General features: G+C 40.2%; 1 pseudogene; it reads right to left on the minus strand.

The window, feature by feature from the left end:
* Positions 1–3,164: 3,164 nt before the first annotated feature.
* Positions 3,165–4,366, minus strand: LOC145479992 (uncharacterized; annotated as a pseudogene).
* Positions 4,367–14,921: the final 10,555 nt, after the last annotated feature.

The raw sequence follows: 14,921 nt of genomic DNA on the forward strand, positions 1-14,921 counted from the left end.
GGGAATTTATGAGTGCTTATTTACTCCACCCCCCTGAATAGGAGGGTATTCGGTGCTTCATGATCTGTCACATGAGAGGATGAAGGATGAAAGATTTAATCCTCCATACATGCCTTATTCTCAAGGTAATTCCTCACTTAAAATAATTGCTAGACTTTTAAAGTTATACTTAAGCTTTGTCGTTGCGTGAAACGTAGAATAAAAGTTGGAAAACATTCTTTTAACTCCGTTTCAAATTCTTGGAGAAAATATTTCTTGAAAAACTGCATTTTAAAGAAAACGAATAGAAACGTTAAGAAACAAAAAATAGCTGGTATAAGTTAGTTATTTATCTTCTTGGCAGTTCTTAGCATAAATTCAAGAAACACTTATCTTAAGTATTAAAAATTGTCGAAGCTATCATTTATATTGCCCATTTATATTAAGTGTTGTGGTAAGGCAGAAAAAAGCCGTATAGAGCAAATGTAATAAAACGATAATTCGCAAACAATAAAATAGGATCCAGAACGATACTTTAACTGGACTGCAAACATGTCAGTGCGGTCTTCCTTTTGGCTAAGGGAATGGGCGCAGTTTGGTTCAAAATTTGTGGTCACTAATAACTGCATAACAAAGGTAACCTGTTATGTCCAGTACATTGATCGACTCTCTGTGTCATGATGTTTGCAAGAAACTGGATATTTCGAATTTTTCAACAATCGATGCAACGTAATCTTGGGATGAATCATGCTAGACTTAACAATTCGCGGATGCATGAAGTGATCCTATTTACGGATACGAGTTTGAAAGACTGTTACGCTTCCCCCACACAAAAGCAGCACACTACATAACACTACACTAATAAATGGTTTACTCGCCCACCCTCCCTCTTCTCACACCCTCCATAACAGTGAACTACATGTAACAGCTAAAACACTGTCAGTGACAAAAGTCCTTTGCACCCCTTATCAGTACAGCGGCATTAACAAAAGCTCTACTCACCCTCCTCATAAAAGTGCACTATCAAATGTTATACTTAACCTAACCCAAAACAGTCTAACGTGTTTTGCCATTTTTTTTTTTTTACAAAGGATACGCCAAACGAAATGTTAAAATGTTCTCCTCGAAGTGAAAGGTTATGTTAGTTTGCACGTCCAAATACTGAGAGTTTCACGACAATTTCTTCAGATGACGGCCGGAAATAAACCTCTAACATTTAACTGTCATGTTTTGGAAAAAATCCAGCGGTCAGAGGGGCAAGGCACATAACAAGAACAACAACAGCTAGGTTAAGCTATTTGGATGTTAAACTGTAGAAACTGTCTGGACTTTTGAAACCTTTTTGAGTCAATGTTTTAATTATTTAATTAGCAACAAGCAAGAACGTAAGATTGCGAAAACTAAACAAAGATAGGCTTTTCTTCGGTAAACAAACTGTGACGTTTTCCCAAACAAATGGGTCACAAAAGAAAGTGGCGAGATTTCAGTAATGTTCGGAAACTTCTGTTTACTTGACCTTACAAGTTCTTGGGTAGTCAGGAAAATAGAGACTGATTCATCAGTCTTAAGGATTACTGTGGTAAAGACAGACCTCAGGATAACTTGCATTTTGTTATCTCTGCCAAACTGTTTGGTTAAGAGATGGATCGCGTGTCTACATGACGTAATCCTGAATTGGCAATCACACTGTTTACGCAGGATGTTTCAACTCACGTAGCAGAACTATAAAAGCAACCTCCTCCGCTCTCTGTAAACTGAACATAACTGCACTTTCCGGTGTTTTGGAGAATTTTGATTTGATTTCCATCTCATTTGGTAAGTATTATTGCTATCTACAGCGTATATAGTGTAATCGCTAAGCTGGTAGTTATTCTAAAGGACAACCAGCGCTTTCGCTGTGACAGCGGTTATGTCCTAACTGTGTTTACTTTGGTTATCAATGTATTAATTATAAAACAAATTCGCGAACTGAAAATTTCTTTAAGTTTATATTACTTGGCTTACGGTCTGTTTACATGGAGAAGAGTTGTTCTTAGAAGTGCCATCTCTGTTCACCTCCCCACCCCCGTTCCGAGCCTTCTTTTATCGAGCGTTGACATTACAATCTTGTCCTTTTCCTTGTTGCTGAACCTGCTGCATACGCGTATTAATTATGTATGCCCAGTTTGCCCTGATGTGTCCCTCTTCGGATTAGAGAGCTTTTCATTCATCTTTTTATAAATGGTAACGGATTGTTTACATGAGACCTTTGAGGATTGAGGAGAATGTGTGACCACTCGCCTTCAAGGTAGTGACCATAGGTGGACCAACTCTTTTTCATATAAACACTATAGCTATATATAGACTGGTAATATAAGCAAGTCAGGAGAGGAGCACTATGAGGTAACGAAGTGTGCGCAGTAGGAAGGAGGATAACAGCGGCTATTAAATTCCACGCGTATTCTGCAAATCACGTGCGTTAAATACAGCTACTAACTAGCTATTATTTCATGGAAACGAAATTTGACTTTTTTCGGGAATATGGTTTATTTGCACCCTTGTAGTGTCATTTGTGTCCCTCGTTGCGCGTTGGGGCAAGAAACAATATTCCCTCAAAAAGTGATTTTATATTCCTTAAATAATGTATTTTTCTAACAAAACTATGGCTCAGTGAGCTAAATAGATTGAATTTATTTAGGAAGATGCATTGTGCAACTCCGTGCATGTTGGACGACTGTCTGAAAGACTAAGAAAAACTGTCGCTCTCCTGTTTTTGAAAACTTTTTAAGTTGTTAAAAAAGGAAACGTTTTTGTTTTTTTCTTTAATAACTATTTTTTTGGCGTCTTATCCATCTACACAAATAGTTAATTTAGGAAGTGGACATTTCAAAAGTAATGAGAATTATACTAGGGCCGCGAAGCGGCCTGAACTACCATTAATGTCCATGAGTTGACGAAATAACAGAACGAAGGGCGTTAAGTGATCGGTCTGCTAAGCCGTCGTTAAAGAGTTCTGTTAAGAAAATTAGAATGTCACTTATAGATGACAAAAGTGGATCAATTTGCCGTCCAGAGATACGACGAGGTGGAGGTAAGAGTAGCTGCAATGAGTAGATCGGCAACGTTTGTTGGAATGCCCTCAGCTTGGAAACGTTGGTAGAGATGTGAAACACGGCCAAGTGAAGGCGAGGATACATTGGATGAACTCAATTCAGGTCGGTCGGGTCCGTTAAGAGGGATGGACCGTTTGGTAGCCACACTGGCTGAGATATTAGAAGTCTCAGCAGAACCGGCCACCAGGGCTGGGCTTGCCAAACTGGAGCAACGAGAATTAGATCATTTGGTCGATTGTTTCCTTCTTCAGGGTTTTGGATATCAGATTGAAGGGGGCGGGGGGGGGGGGGGGAGGCATAGCTCCACAGAGGAGTCCAGTTTATCGCAAAGGTGTCTGTGTGGATGGCTCCCAGGTTGGGTCTCCAACTGATGTAATCTGCGAGTTGGTTAGTTAGATGACTCGCAAGCAGATCCGTCTGACGATTCAGCAGAAAACCCTGAATAATCGTTGGGACCAACTTCCACTCGCTCATGTCCTTGAATTTTTTCGGCTCCTTGTCCGCTGAGACGTTGTCTCCTCCTGGGATGCGAGAAGCTATCACAAGGATGTCTCTTTCCTGACACCAATCCCACATCTCTAAGGCCAGAGTCATAAGCTGGGGGAACGTGTACCCGCTTTGTTGTTGATGTAAGCGGTGGCGGTCGTGTTGTCTAACTGGAGAGATACGGTTTCGTGAGACTTACCTTTGAGAAAGGTTTTTCAGTAAAGCCTAAAAAAGGACGCCTTTAGCTCTAGATAATTGATGTGTTGGACAGACTCTTTTTGTGACCATCTGCCATTGGTCTGAAGGGATTGATGAACTGCACCCCAACCTTTCTTGGATGCGTCAGTTGTGATCATATCCGGCGGAGGAAAGTGCACGGGACTACCGTTTGCATTGAGGGTGTGTTTCAACCACCAAGCAAGTTCTACTCTGGCACTCGGTGACAGGGCAATCAAAGCGTCGTAAGACTCCTGGTTCATTTGTAGGCCCCTTCTCAGATCTGACTTCAAGAGACGAAAGTGTGGTGGAGCTCGCCAAATGGCTGGTCTCGAGGACTCTAACAGCCATATTAAACTTGCTAGGTTTCGCAATTCGATACTTTGAGAAACGAGCAGACTGCGACAACAGTGTAGAATTTTGTCGGCCTTTTCTGCCGGGAGTGATATCATCATGCACATTGAGTCGATTTGGAAACCCAGGAAGGTTATCACGTGTGTTGGAATCAGTAATGATTTCTTGAGGATTATTGTAAAACCTAGGGACTGAAGGAGAGTCACTACCACCCGAGTATTTTTCACAGCTTCCTCCATTGTTGCAGCTAAAAGAAGAAAGTCGTCCAGGTAAATAAGGAATCGAATGGCTTTCCTCCTCAGGAATGCGGCAACAGGTTTTAGATTTTTCTTAAAAATTCTGGGAGCTGAACACAGGCCGAATGGAAGAGCTTTGAACTGGTAACATGTTCCCTTCCAAAAGAAGCGAAGGAACTTTCGGGATTACTCGTGAACTGGCACAGAAAGGTAAGTATCTTTTAAATATATATTTGTCATAAAATCTCTGGTAAAAGCAACTTCATTAAGCAAATGAGGTTTTCCATCTGGAAATGCTCGTTTACAATGAACTTATTCAACGGACGCAGAGATCCTCCCTTTTTGAAGACAAGAAACAGGCAGCCAATAATAACAGCAATAACTCGTTCACTTCCTGGGATATTAGGAGTGCCTCCTGACCCGATGTTTGAATAAATTCTGGAGACTTTTGAAAAGGAGTTTTGAGGAAACGTATCTTGTAGCCTGAAACAATTGAGAGAATCGGTGGGTCCCATGTAAGGGTTCTCCAAGACACTATGCACTCTGAGAGTCTGGCTGACGTCCCTTCTGGGGAGGGGGACGAAAAAGCCCGTTTTTTGAACGAGGCCCTTGGTAATTTGACTGAGATTTAGAAGGGTTTGAATACCCAGTGGATTGATACTTGTTAAAGGTGTCTCCTCGATGTCTGCTTTGAGAATGAGAACTATTACGACGTCTAGAGAAGGATTTCCCTGTAGTCTGTGCCAAATTTTTCGTGAGACCCCTTGACAACTTGGCCTGTTTTGACGCCAAGAAGGCGAAATCATCTCCAAATAGCCATGATTTTGCATTAGGCAGAGGTAGTTCTGCGAGGTTTGTCCTCTAACGGTTTATGGCTGCGAGGAACTCTCTGTCGTCTCAGGATAGACAGCTGACATTGGCTGAGCCTAAAAGGCAAAGAGCTTGTTCAAAAGCTACTTTAATTTCCTCATAAGATGGAGCTGAATCACTTTCAATACAATCATGAAGGCCACAAAGTGGGCCCGTGGCAATTAAGGAAGCACAATGAACATTAAACATTTCCTTATCCCTTTCTTGTACAAACTTTTTCACTTTAAATTGTTCATCGAGTTTTGGAGCAGAGAGTGCATCCACTTTAGGAGTTGCCCAGTCATCCAAAATAACAAGAGATTGCTGGTGAGATAAAAGATAATTTTCTCCGAAAATTAGTATCCAGAAACTTGGAGAAAGAAGCTGATGGTTTCCAGGAGGTTGACTTGGCAACTGGGTCGAACAGCCCATGATCATCACTAGATTTCGTTGAGTTTTCAGCTTCGTCAGATGTCTTACTAGACTCTGTTGGTGCCTTAGTAGGCGGTACGGGTGCCTGAATAGGCTCTACGGGTGCCTTAATTGGCCCTACGGGTGCCCCAACGGGCGTAGTAGCAGTCTTAAAAGACGCTTCGGTCGCCAAAGATTCGCTAATCTCGAAGCCTGACGTTTCACCAGCCATAATCGACAAAGCATCATCATCAGTATCTGCAATAGTTTCTGGCTGATTTGCTCGGGACTCAAACGAGTCTATTGGGTTGAAAAGACGTTCAATCGACTGAAGAATCCTCTGAAGGGAATCATTTTCGTCCTTGCGCCGTTTCGGCGGGGACCCTTCATGATGTAGGTCAGGCGACGAAACAGAGTTTTGACGGGAAGATGGCGACCGAGAGCGAGACCTTTAACGCGACTTGTGTCTTCTATGGGACATGTTCAGCGATTTTAAATATCCTGAAAAGCGACAAATATCACCTAAAAGAAACCTACTGTGTAAAAACACAGAGGTATAGCCTAAAAACGTTTAGGATTTGTAAGAAAGCAGGGCAAAAGCAAAATACTTACCGAATGGTTTGAAGCACAAGGAAAAAAGCCACCGAAGCATCACGGGACCACGAGATCTAGGTCCCAGGGCCTTGCGGGTATACCCAGCCCCCTTTTATTGTTTCTTTAGGGGGATTCACCCTTCTGTTGGCGTTAAAAAGTGGTTCGAAGCACTAACCGGGAAATTCTTACCATTTGTTGCCTCATATATATTTCGAACGGAGTCTGTGAAATATAATGGAAATGTTAGCCAATGAAGAAGAGTGGAAGCAGAGCACCGTTGTTCCTTTAGAATGTAAACGTTTGTTTTCATTTCCGTGAGAAACATTGACCAATCACAGCGTTCGTTGTGACAACGTTGGAAATGGGATTGTATGTTTACGTCTTTTTTAAAGTGTAGTAAATCGCCAGGTCAAAGTAAACGGCACAGGCTGAAAGTGAAAATCTCAATTCTGGTGCGAGAAGCTGAAACTGTTGTACTGGACCGGGTTGTTCGAAAGGTGGATAGCGCTATCCACCGGATAAATTAATGTGGTTTGTTTTGTTGACTGGATAGCGAACTATCCGGTGGATAGCGTTATCCGGCCTTCGAACAACTGGGGCCAGTTGTATTGTACTGTTCCAATGGTAACCTGTTGTATAAAAAGGATGGCCAAAACTAGTTTACCAATGATTGGCCATTTGTGTGATACCATTACTGTGGAATCATACGACAAAGAATGGTAGTAATGATGCGTCAAATTTTAAATGATGAAAAGACCTGGAAACCTGATTATCAGCCACCTAAAGCACGTCTGTGCTACTGTCTCAGCGGCCGTGGATCAGTTCTGTTTTCTCCTTTACTTATTCCACATTTTGAAAAAAATCCGATGCTAAGGTGAGAAACAAAATCCGTTCTTCTTTCACTATCTTGAAAGAAAAATGCACCTTAACGGTTCAGTGACACCGTTTAGAATCATGTAATCCTGTAAATGTTAATTACGTGGCGATGAATTAATTATTATGTTATGTTTAAATTACATGATGTGTTGTATACTGTCCCAAACACCATTTGATCGCTCTCTTCTAATGACAGCTGAAGGGGAGAATCTGTTGAAAGAAACAACTCCTTAAATAGCCACAACTTCAAGTAAGTAACAATATATCGACAGAAATTGATTGGTTTTATAGTAAGCATCCGCGGACAAGGCCCACTGATTGGCGCGCTGTAGAGGTTGTAGACGTTTGTGGCGGCTAAACAGTCCTTTGCAGATAAGTCCACAGCTCTGAAACTAACAATTTCACACAAGTGATATGACAATATCGGTCATAGGCAGTCAAAAGCCGAAAGCCAAATGGAAAAAAATTAGAATTTAACATACATTTTATTGGCGACATCTGATCTTCAGTTTGCATGACTGCAGAATACGCTGTTCCACTAAATCAACGAAAACAGCAAAATAATGTACTGTCTACTCAGAACATAGAACATAAAATGATGTCTGGTATCTAAAAATATCGGACTGAAATACCATTAACGGATGTGTCATCATGCAGTCAACTTTGGCTGCGTATTTGAAATCACAATGATTCGCCGGTATAACTGCACAAATAGCTTTGAAAGCGACGCTGAAAAATGGGAGAAAATTGAAAGGTTTTTTTAATTATTGGTGGATGCTGGTCCCCCATACATTGCTAGACCTGATAGTCATGTTAACCTTTCATTACTATGTACAAAAGCTTTGAACCTAATCCGTTACATGGAAATGTTCCAAAGTATGAAACAGTTTGACTAGTGTGATGGCTTATAAGCTATGTTTCAATTTGAACTGGTGAATTAAAAATACATTATTACTTTAGCAGTTTAGTTTACTTAACCAATAACGGCGTAGAGTTTGCTATTGAATGCCGATATTTACGTTTCTCAGGTTAAGGCGAACTTTTCGTTTTATGTCGAAACTCTGTTTGTGATATCTCGCAGTATGTCGCCATGTTATACACATCTGAGAGAGCTTATAAATACGAGGTTGGTTTGTGGCAGGTGACATAATTGTTGCAGATATCCACAGGGAGTGGGACAGCAACAACACACTGTTTCAATATTCAGTCTTAATAACTTTTGACTCCGGCGTTTGGCGTGCTTCTGCAGTGAAAACAGTCATAACAGTCATCAGCATGATTTACCCGTCGAATTCAACAATACTTTTCTACCAGATAATAAAAATGTCTATTAAACATTTTCCACGCATCGCTGTTACGTTCTTGCGACTGAAATAGTACGTCTAGTTTTTTCATTAATATTCAACATGGCATTGTAAAATGCTTTTTAAAGGCCTCCGTAAGAGCCTATTATTCGGAGGCACACCTCACAGTTTTGCCACTATTTTTAAAGGAGAAGGTCACTCCAAAAACCATGTATTTTTTTGCATCACCAATAAAAAGTTCGCATTGAGTTGAGTTACCACTGTCGTTTTAGCTTCTGAAGTGGATGCGATCCCAATGAAAAAGAAGTGAAAAGTTCGACACTAGGAGCCGCCATTTTGAAAGGATCTTGAAGGCCAGGTCGCATATCCGTGACGTCATTCCGTCCGAGAGTTGTGTTTGTTCTTTTGAGCTTTAGTATGGCTGCCCTTGAAGCCAGAACGTGCTAGTGATTCCGCGGGAGATAATAATCAAGTTGAATTGAATGTTCGGTTGGAAAATGCTCTGTGGTGTACTTGTGAGAGATGTGCAACCATACCGATGCAAAGAGAATGTGTTTGTTGCCGAGAGCAGCTGGAGTAGGTCACCAAGATGGAAGGTACATTTTGCAGTACAATTGCAATGGACGCAGTTAGTGGAAGAGGAGGTTTATTGTTAATTGTAAATTACTCTCAGAATTGAACTGGTGGCTTAAATAAATGCCCAGTTTAGTGCTTTTGATCTGATTTGTCTTCATTTTTATGTTACTGACGGTTCAACGCGGAGGGAGTTCTGGTATCACAGAAACTGAGGAACTCAGTTTTCAATGGTGCGTTTAAATCGGGCGGATGCTTTCCACCTCACAAGTCTGTGTTTTTACTTATAAGATTTGGATACTTTTTGCTCATGCTCGTACGTGTTTGCCTTGGTTTCTTTACACTTATGGACTACGTGGACTCTTGTGAAATACGCAGTGACTTTACGTGTAAGATGCGAAGTGAAATCGACGTCTCTGACGTGAAATGTGAAATTGACGACATTCCTTATCAGTACCTACGATTTTTTGTGAGAATTGTAATTTGTATTGTTGGAAAGCTAAGCATATGTAATAAAGTTTGAATAGAAGAAAAAAAGTACATACAACTTTTACATGCGTAAACCAGGGGAGGGAAAATTGCCTCTGCAAGTGTGTTTTTCGTATCGCATGTGTCGCGTTTACTGGCATCGTTAGTTGACAAAGCATACAGTAAGATTACAGCTTCATTTTTTACCGTAGCACTGCTTTCATTAGCAACTGTAATTCCCAAAAAATAATGTGAATGAAAAAAAAAAACCGTCCTTAATTAATGATGAATTGTGTTGATAAAATTGAAAACAAATTGCAAAACATTTCAGACAAAAATATTATTTACATGCGGATATGGGATTTCGCTATAGCAGGACTTGCTATCGGTAATCGTCGATGTATAGATAGGACTGACGTACAATCAACTACTTCTTCCGATGTATTTCAAATCAAATTAGACAGCATTTAAAATTTGTAAGTATTTTAGCTCATCCCTGGCTGTCAAGGCCGACTATCAAAAACGCTCTGAGTTTTCGGCTCACACAAAAGATTTATAAATCGAAAAAGCATGAAAGAAAACCGAAGCGGGTTAGTCTGACATGTAATTTTAAGGAAGGGCATTGCAGGGCATTTGAAGTTCCCACGGCACCCCTAAGAAATTTAATAAATTCACCCAAAAAAATGCGTGCAGTCGCTATGCATCAATGAACAGGAAACACGAAAAACCTTGCGCCAGTCTACGAAAAATAATGAATCAAAGCTTGCAACATGGGAGCTTTTTTATAAATACTGGTAAGACTGGTAAATGAAGAATAGAATTTCATTCAACCATTTTCCCTGTTATTTTAGAGCAAAAGCGGCAAACTGATATATACATGCAAAACCCGTGATTCACGCCGTTTTAGCGTCTTTTCGTGTAAACATATTAAGGTTACAGTATACCTTCGGGTCGGTAGTTTTCTTCATATTTGGAATTTTGGGTCAAAGTAGTGGTCGAGGAATAATCTCTAATTTCTGAGAAAATTTTTTGAAAAAGGCTGAATATTGGCGGAGAAATGGCGGTTTTACGTTTTTGGCCGGAAGTAAAAGTTTACCTTTTGATTGAAAGCCCTATGGCGCGTATGCAATCAACCGAGACGATTTTCGCGAGAATTACCTGTATGGATGTCACGAATTGACCACTCAGTTGTTCAGCATTGTTGTTCTGACTACCCAGCATTTTTGGTATTAGGTGTAACTCTATTAAGTTATAAGTCACATAGACCACATTAAAAACATGGACTAGTTCGAAAAAGCGAAAACAGCGAAGAACGAATGAAAAGACATCAATGAGTGAAGAAGCGAAAGTTCGCCACGCGGATGCAGCTATAGCTATCGTCTAAGGCGGGCAAAATATTCGTAGTAAGAAAAAAGAAAGGTTCTGCCAAAATTTCGGAACTTGACAGCAACAACAGGGATGTTGACAGAGACTCTTCTGATGAGTCCGATATCGACGAATCGTCGGACTCATTGACACCATTTGAAATATTATCCATACAGAGATGAGAGTTGACCACACACAGTTGCTCCCCGCGCTTCTTTTGTTTGTTTTCTTCGCTCAGCCACTCTAGCGTTCGTATCCTTTTTAGTCTTTCCCATTTTGCCAGACCAGCTTCAAGAAAAACCGAGTTACAGAAAAATTATCTTTCCCTCTTCGGCGCCTTGAGCGCATTGCAAAACACAACGGTTTTTTTAGAGATTCGCCCGTAAATTTCACCAGGAGGTTAACGGTGGTAAACTTTCCCTGCACTGATTGGCTCAGTTATCTGAGAACCCAGTTCAAGGCGTTTTTGGGCGGAATTTGTTTGCGAAGCAGAAGATTTTTCTTAGCGCTGTTTTCTCGAATAAATTTTTTCACTTGAAGCAGACACTTTAAAGAGTTATAACTCAAAGGGAATTTGTTCAATTGCCCTCAAATTTGGACAATAGCTAGTTTAACATATAAACTACAAAAGCGTGTCTGGGAATTGTTAATTTCGAAATACTTTTTCTTCGAGAGCGATTTTTGTACAATCACTCCACATTTTTTTAATCCTATTTCGAAAATGTTCTGTAACTTTTTACTACAATTGAATATGCCAAAACGCAGACAAATTTTTAAAGCGCTTTGGGCCCTGAAACCGAGGAAAAAATTAAATTGGCGAAAAACGAAATTCGTTTTGACTTGTAGCTTTCGAAAGGTGATTCGGGCGCTCGCATTTAATGGTCGAAAAATTCGACAATTCATTTTTTTTCGAAATTGTTGGCATAGCTTGATAGCCAGCTCTATAAGCTTTAATTTGATATAGGGGTTTAGGTATCCACAGCTTAAACTGCACGCGCTACATCGCTTGGACGCGAGACACCCTTGAAGGTATACTGTAACCTTAAGCCTGACGGGTTGAAGATTTTTGGCGACTAAAATACTTGTGCTGGTGACCAAACCTGAAAACTTAGGGGCCAGCTGGCCCCAAGCTTTTTTCTTGAAATTCGAGTCCCCGTCCACCGAGGAGCTTCAATTTCTTGCGCAGAAATAATATTTACCAAATCAAGTCAACGACAGTTCTGCCGGGCAAAAATATTTTTAAAAAATGAAAAGTATAACTGATAGCTACCTCTTTTCGTTCCTTGCGATGCGCCGTTCGCTTGCAGTGCGTGCCTTTACAAGGGCCTTCTGTTGAAAAATTGTCGGAAAGCATTTTTCAATGACCCTCTTCTTGTGTTTCCACCCACAAGTTCAAATCGGTATTCAGTATTGAAACAGTCATCTGTGAAATGCTCGTTGCACACACACATTTTTGAGTTTTTTTGGCATGAATCTGTCATCCCGAAGTAGCTGTTCGAACCACGTCTTTGGCAATTTTTTGTTCTTTGCAGGCAAATTAAGGAAAGTCACTCCTCTTTCCCTATCCTTTTCGGTTCGGGTTTTACAGCCCGGGGCCCAACATTTTAGCTCACAACTGAATAAACGAATTTAGAACAGATTGACGTCACGGATATGCGGCCTGGCCTTCAAGATCCTTTCAAAATGGCGGCTCTTAGTGTCGAACTTTTCACTTCTTTTTCATTGGGATCGCATCTACTTCAGAAGCTAAAACAACGGTGAGTAACGCAAATCAATGTGAACTTTTTATTGGTGATGGAAAAAAATACACAGTTTTTGGAGTGACCTTCTCCTTTAAGTCATCCAATACTCCAAGCAACTAGTCCTTCTCAGTCTGACCTCCAAAACGGCGCATTGAGACAAAAATAAACGTTTGAAAGTGGACTTTCATGAATGTAACGTACACAATTCAACTTCCGCTTCTGCTTCTGCTAGTCATGAACTACTACTACCTTAAGGTACTTGACTAACAAATGCACACGCACTTAAACAGCCTATCGATCGGTAGCTATGAGTGGGCCACACGAGACGAATTGACCTGGAGGCTTAAACATCTTTACATCTGTCCATTTTGCTCTGAATTTCGTCAGTGTATAACATTAAAAAGCAATTTAACGTCCACACAGGATCTCTTCGTTGAGTAACATACCGCAAACTTCAAAGCTATGAGAGGATGTGTTCAACCACGATAAAAAGATATGATATTTGTCAATCACATCGAAATGATTTAAGGTTTGAGAAAGATTTGATTCATCTGCTCAAAGGTGCTGGCTACTGATGGAAGCTTCACCAGAACTGGGCTATTTGCGTACTATTCAAATGTCCCAGAATGCAATGGCGTCCACTTGCTGTGCCGCTGTTTTGTAGGTTGTTTTAATATGTTTGTTGGTTATAAGAGAACATTTCGGAATACATTTGATAACGAATATTAAAAGAATAAAACCATGACGTTTCGAAGTCTTCTTTTGGTTATAAAGTTGCAAATGTCACTTTGTGGATAATTTGCTTTTTGTTTGATAGTTCCAGACCCGTTTTCCTCTCCTTGGCATTTAACTGACTCTATAGTTCTGGATTTACCTTTATACCCTTTTGCAGACCAGTTTTGCAGCGAAAAACAAAGGTGCGAAAGGAAAACTTGCAGTAACTGATAAGCATCACCAATAAAAAGTTCACGTGGACTTTTAGATCCACTTTTCCCTCAAACGGCGAACCGTCGGGGGTCACGTGATCAGAGCCAGACGTCATGTTTGCGGTTCTCGACTGGCGTTTTAACGTTAAGAGGTAGATTTTAACGTAAGTCATTTATCTCAACCTTATTTGCCTTGAATTTTATTTCATGCCACGTACAAATGCTGAAATCGAATAAACTAACCCTTTCAGTTTCTTCAAATTGGTTACAATTTTTAGGCAAATAAGCAATTACCTCGCCTTTTCAAAAGGCCAACGGTTGTTGTTTGTAGAAAGGCACTGATCCTAATTGGAAATCCAATATATTTATTTCTTCAGAAAGCTTCACCAGCTTGACCAGCAACGCGCATGCGCATCTCCTGTCCCCTCCTACGTATTGACATAGACTGATGATAAGGTGGAATTAATTAAGACAACTTAATTTTTTGATTTGGGTAGAGCTATATAATACGACACCTATTTCCGCGAGTTTGATCATGAAATGGCGTGGCCGAGTGATTCAGGGAGGTGCATTGTCCTTGCGTTATAAATCTTGGAACATTTCTTAGCTGTCTTCACTAAAACAAAACACACCCTGAGGATAATACGACGATAACATCAAACTTCGTTCACTTTATTGACTCTTTCTATTTTATTTTTCTATAAATAAAAATTTATCAACTACGGCACGACCTCAATCATGAACAAAAAAGCAGAAAATTGGCAAAAAAAAAAAAAAATTGGGATCTCTTGGATCTCTTATAAAAAAAAATATTCTCGCAAAGCATTGTTGTAAATAGACTGATAAATAAACCCTGACTGAAATGTTTTCAACTATACAACACCGTGAGAACTGCATGGATTCTGGGTTCTTTGGGAACAAGTGACCGTTAGGAGAGGTTCGACTGAGTTTCGATGTTGTATGTAAATTACACGCGACTTGTTGTAAATCGCAAAAATTACGAAAATGACTGATTTTGAGTTCTCTACATAACAAAAAACCGTCTCTTATCGAAAAAAATCAGAGCCTGAAAAACACAAAAATGTCAATTTCAAAATCAACTTCCCGCAGAAATTTTTTGACGGTAGTATTGAACGCAGTTATTGTTGCCTTCAGTCAATTAAATAAAACGGTATTGAAATTTTTGGTTTGTTTGTTAATATTTGCCACGCAGTTAGTCTACAGATTCTTTTCGTGACGATTTTGAAAAATAAAACTAGTAGGTACGGAAGCTTAAAGATGAGTACTGATGATATGGCAGCTTCTGCCTAACGAACGTGGAAGCCGCTATCTTGAATTTCCTGAAGATATAAGCGTTCATGTCCTTTTCTTGATTCGGTGCATCAGGGTTCCTCATCAACAAGCGTAACGAGCGCTTTACAGACGGCGACAGAGCTGGCACATATGCTGT

This window comes from Orbicella franksi, chromosome 2 (assembly GCF_964199315.1).
Source record: "Orbicella franksi chromosome 2, jaOrbFran1.1, whole genome shotgun sequence".
In the NCBI taxonomy this organism is placed as follows: domain Eukaryota; kingdom Metazoa; phylum Cnidaria; class Anthozoa; order Scleractinia; family Merulinidae; genus Orbicella; species Orbicella franksi.